This window comes from Capsicum annuum, chromosome 7 (assembly GCF_002878395.1).
Source record: "Capsicum annuum cultivar UCD-10X-F1 chromosome 7, UCD10Xv1.1, whole genome shotgun sequence".
In the NCBI taxonomy this organism is placed as follows: domain Eukaryota; kingdom Viridiplantae; phylum Streptophyta; class Magnoliopsida; order Solanales; family Solanaceae; genus Capsicum; species Capsicum annuum.
Genome location: NC_061117.1, coordinates 196,112,041 through 196,118,040, shown reverse-complemented (window position 1 = coordinate 196,118,040; position 6,000 = coordinate 196,112,041).

The window sequence follows — 6,000 nt, the reverse complement described above, 5'->3', positions numbered from 1 at the left end:
TAGGAACTGGAAGAGTACATGATTGTCGCTAATATTCACGAATATGAGCTATGATCATAGAGCTGACATGTAAGGAATGAGTACTAACATTACTGACATTACTACTAAAATCTGAAAGCCTAACTTGGTTACTTGTTCTACCATCTCTCCTTAGCTTAAAGCCATTATTCTAAAGTTGTGAACAACTTAATCAATAACTCTAAACTGAACTGTCACCACTTTACTCTAGAGTCTGGGATAGACATTGAGAAGGGCTCTGCTATTATTTTAGGCCTGACACCAAAGTTGATGGTTATATAGGGGTTATAAAGAAAGGAAAGCCTCGAGATCTAACAATGCCTAAACATAAGGATAAAAGACTCATAACGTAACTGTAACTATATTAGGAGAACTTCCCTAATCATGGCAAGACTGGAGTGCATAAAACCTATTCTGGCATTGATCACCAGTGGTACTGAAAGTAGTGCCCTGCTGAGTCGGTTGACCGAATAGAACTGGAGGATGACTGTGCTGACTTCGTGGATCAGCCTTAGGATATTCTCAAAATTTGTGACCTAACTCGCCACATCTAAAATACACATCACTACTGGCTTTACATATACCTAGGTTATTTCTACCACATTCTATACAAAGTGGATGGGTACGACCATTGCTCACACTACCCTGGGTTTTGCAGTCTAGCACCCCATCCCAATGGTCATTCCTGAACTTTGGTACTGGCGCACAAACTGAAGATGGAGATGGAACTAAAGACTTTGGATAAAATTAGGAACGGTTACTGCCTTCTGACTTAGCCTGAGCAAAACTAAAGCTACCCATTCTGGCTCTCTTATTCTTTCTCTCCTTCTTCTTAAGCTTCTTCTCCTCAATCTATTGAGCATAGACCATAAGCCTAGATATGTCCATCTTCTTAATTAACATCCCAATCCTACACTTCTTAACCACGCTATCAGATACCCTGGATACAAACTTGCTCATTCTGGACCTATTATCTACTACTAGATGGGGAGCATACCTAGCTAACTGAGTAAACTTGAGGGAATACTCTTTCACACTCATACTGCCCTGCTTGATATTTATGAAGTCTAGCACCTTGGATTCTCTAAGCTCTAAGGGAAAGAATCTATCTAGAAAAGCAGTAGCAAACTCTTTCCACTCTATGGGCTCTGCATCTATACCTCTGTCTACCTTCTATTGCTTAAACCACGTATGAGCTATATCTTGTAGCTGATAGGCAGCTACCTCAGCACTTTCACAGGAATTCACTCCCATGATATCTGTGACTTTATGAACTTGATCAAGAAATTCTTGTGGATCCTCTTCTGACTTAGATCCTGAGAATTGGGGAGGATTCATTCGGGTAAAGATTGAATTATAGCTGCAACAGTATTGGCCACTAAGTTGTCTTGAACATCAGCTAGCCATTCATTCTGAGATGCTATAGAATTGGCTAGAATAGTGAATGTAGCTCTGAACTCTACATAAGAGACATGTTCTTCTAGGGGACCTGCCTGAACGGGCTGAGGTGTTAACTGATTCTCGGTTCTTCTTTTGTTAGTCTTTTTGGGAGGCATGTTCTGTAAACAAAAGGAAGAAATAAATTAGGCTGAGAGTTTAATTGGAGCTCATGCTCAATTGCATGACATAAATACTGAAAGAAGGGAAACTTTTCCTAAAACATCTCATAGCCTCCTGTCCATGAATGTGGAGCTCTACACATCCATGCACAAGACTTTACTTGATGCGTCTTTCAGACTTCCTAGGACACTGTTGAATCTTAGGCTCTAATACCAAGTTTGTAACACCCCGAGTCTGTACCCCGGATGCTACACGGTGCTTACGACCTCGAAGGACCACAAGCTAACCTATGACTAATATTTGTTGTGAGCGCTGAATAAATATACTATAATAAATCCTGAAAATAGAATGAAATTCCATAAGGTTCAAAACATCTAAAATACTGATAAATATAACATCTATTAAAAATATCTGCAAGTAAATAATGTCTGAACTGGTCTAGTCTGAAAGCCTCTAGATGAACTGTCTGAAAGTGGAGTTAATGGGATAATCCCTAACTAATTCCAAACTACTGAACTACTGATAAACTAAAATACTAAAATAAAATTATATCCTCGATAGACAAGGACTCACTACTAAATCTACGACTGCTGACTGGATCTGTCTAAGCACAGTCGGGAACCTGCACATCTGAACCTATTATATGAGATATCATAGTGCAAAAAAAAAGTATAGAGTCAGTACATAGAATATACTGGTATGCTATATGAGGTAAGGTTGAATGCAAGGGTTTATATGTATGAACAGTAACTGACTGAATGATATAGAGTAACTGAATACAAGAGTACATGGATAACTGATACTACAAAAATCACTGAGTATACAATGTTGTACATATACGTATAGACTGTAACTAAGATTTTTTGAAGCTGAGTGCTGAGTTTTGATAACTGAGTAACTGATATCTAAAGTAACTTATAACTGATTTACTGGTAATGATTGACTACGTCTGACAGTCCTGATTTTGTAAAACTGAACTGAGTTCTAAACTGAAAATTGAAACTAAAATTATGGGAGGTAATCATCTAACCGACATACCCAAGAGAAGATAAGATAACTGAGTTGGGGTCCAATTTGTAAGCCCAATTGGAAGGGTGTCAGTACCGTGCCACGGGTACAAACAATGGCTGTAACTTAACCCTAACTGGCAGAAAGACATTTTTGTCAACCCTTAACTGGCAGGAAAATTCATAAAAGATGTATTAACCCTTATCTGGCAGAAAGTCATCCCAACTAATGCTGGCTACGTAGTTCTGTAACTCAGGGTTTGTTACTAAGGGTCAAACCCTATACTAACAGAAATGCCCCCATCCCTGGGTTCGCTCGGTGCTGAATCTTACTCCCAACTAAAAGACACTGAACTGAGTATACTAAACTGGACTAGACTGATACTGAGTTTACTAACTTTTCCTGAGTTATGTAACTGACTGGATTCTACTAATTGGGACATAACTGATATTACTCTGTAACTGGCACTGGCTCTAGCTACATAGCTAAATTATTGGATATTACATACCCCCAGGACTCAATAGCTTGAAAAGTAAAGCATCACATGATCTTGCAAAGCATAACAATGTACACATGTTCATGTTTCTTCTATAGAGACATTTTATCAAACACTTGTAGGGCATAAGCTTGTACATATACTAACATGTCATGATTTCATCAATTTATTCACATGAACATTCTATCAAACCCTTGGGGGGCACAACTTCATGTATAAAATCATGGTTAACATATAATCATGGCAACTACAATGCCGAAACATACAATTTCATGGGTTGACCATGCAATTCATATAATTCCCCATAAAATACTAATCTAATTTCATGAATCTTATAATAATCAAGGATTAAAAATCCAATTAACATCATAGACATATTAATCACTTTGTAAATTCAAGGGTTTATCAAGATAATCACATATTCATAATACATGTGATTCAATTTCATGAAACATGCTCTTAAATCATGGATTAAAACCCAACTAATATCATGAACATGTATTCAATCTAATTCAAACATGGAAATCATAAATCTTAGATCTTGTGTGTTTAAAAAGAGATTCTTGGACTCTATGGATGAAAGGAACTCATAGATGAACACCTAACATACCTGAGAGGATTAATCCTTGAAGGTTCTTGGTGAGATTCTTGAGATTGCTCTTGGTTTCTTAAAGTTAGGATTTTGTATTGTAGAGAGAAAGCTCTTGATTTTGGGGAAAATTGAATAATGAATGACTTAAAACATTTTTAGGACTTTAATCCCATATATGGACGTAATAAAATTATGGAAAAAGACTAATTTAACCCTGGATAAAATTTTGGATTTTCGTCAAAAATTTCTACAATTACCCCCTGGCGCGACGCACCACTATCATGCCAAGATACTGATAAATGGCAACTGGGAATGTGGCTGGTGGCGCAACGCGGTGGAATCGCGTTACAATACTGGATGGGATCTAAAAGCTTGGCGCGATGCGGTACAATCGTGTTTCTTTACTGGAAATTGACAATTGTGAAAATAAGTTGTGGCGCGATGCACCGGTATTGCGGTACCTCACTAAAAACTGACAATTTCCATTTTGACATACTCCGCAACACGCTACTGGCCTGAATGACGATGTTTAACGACTGAAACTTAAAATAGCCATAACTTTTTACTCAGTTATATGATTTAGGCAAATTTCATATCGTTGGAAAGCTAATTTAATTTCCTACGCAATGGCAGACTCTAAACTGAAAGATACTGAGTATTTCAAAAATTTTATATGGGATCACTCATATACTAACAGTTAAATTAAGTTAGGAAAATATGGGGTATTACAAAGATATTGCCCAAAGCAATTGTCCCTGAAATAAGCTTCCAAATTCTGTTCTCGAAGTATTTTTCTGAAGGAATTAAAAGATTTTCCCATGGATGTCTTAACCACAAAATCGCCAGTTAAATCTGTGGAACCATCACACTGCATTCTCATAGGATAACTATCAATGCTGAAGGTTTTGACCAACTATTCGGTGGAAGGGCTATTAGCATTTGGATCATCTTTTTTAAAACATTCCTTCTCCCTATGTTCATTATCTTCTGCTTCTGATTGAGATAACGCTTGTAAAGTAAGCTCATAGAGTAATGGATGTAGCCTAGTTTCTTTACTTGTTCCTTTACTTGGACTTAATTCAGTTTCTTTTCTTTCAGGAGCTATATAATCTAAAAATAATAGGAACATAAAATAGATTCTACTTGATTAATTCATCGCTAAAAAGGGATAACAGTATACCTGACATGGACAATAGTAAAATAAAAGTTCCAACAGATCACACATCTATTGCACTAGGTAGGTAATCTGTTGCAATATATAACTGTTCTGTTGCAATGGATGAGTAATTTATTGTAATAATAAGAACAAATTACTCATCTATTGAAACAGATGACTGGTCTGTTGCACCAGGTATGTTACCGGTTGCAACATATAACCAACCTATTGCAATAAATAAGTAATCCGTTAGAAATAATAAAAAAGATCACTCATCCATTAAAATAGATCACTCTTCTGTTGCACCAGGTAGGTTATCTGTTGCAACATATAACCAACCTATTACAACGGATAAAAAATCCATTGGAAATAATAAAAATAGATCACTCATATGTTGAAACAGATAACTCATCTGTTGCCAAATAAGTTATTTGTTGGAATGTTATCAACTGTCAATATTGTTTAGGTTTCTTCTAAACAGAAGATTCGTCTGTCGCAACAGTTGAATGATCTGTTAGATTGTTAATCTGTTGAATCAAATTTTCATTGTTGCATCAGATTTTCATTTGTTATATTAGATTTTCATATGTTGCATCAGATGGTTCATCTGTTGCAGAAAAAAATAGTACCAGGATTTTATTTAATAAAACAATAGAACAATCACCATTTAATATCAAATACACTATATTTACCAAGAAAAATAACAAATTAACCCAGTAACACCAACAGAACACACACACTAAGAACATCAACGGTGACAAAAAATCACCAACATTATTGTTTTGCGTTTGTACAAACACAAATAGCTAAAATTAAACTTCAAAAAACTCAACAGACAGTAACAAATTGAATCAATAGTTCGACAACAAGAACTACAATAATAACAAAAAATTATATTTCACACCGAAAAGAGTAGAGAAGAAATCCCAGAAATTAGGGTTCAGTCCACATTTCAAATTTAAGCAAGAAATATTAAAATTGTTATCCAATACTAGAAGAGAAGTTTGCTCAAGTTCCTATTTTTCTTCATAACTAAATAAATATAATTTTTTACATGTGAAAGAAGAAATGGGATGACGAAGAACTCAAAGTTGTTGTCACCGGAGAACACTACTGTCACGTTGATTGACGATTGAAAGTTGAAAAGGAACTCGCCCAACTATTTTTCGC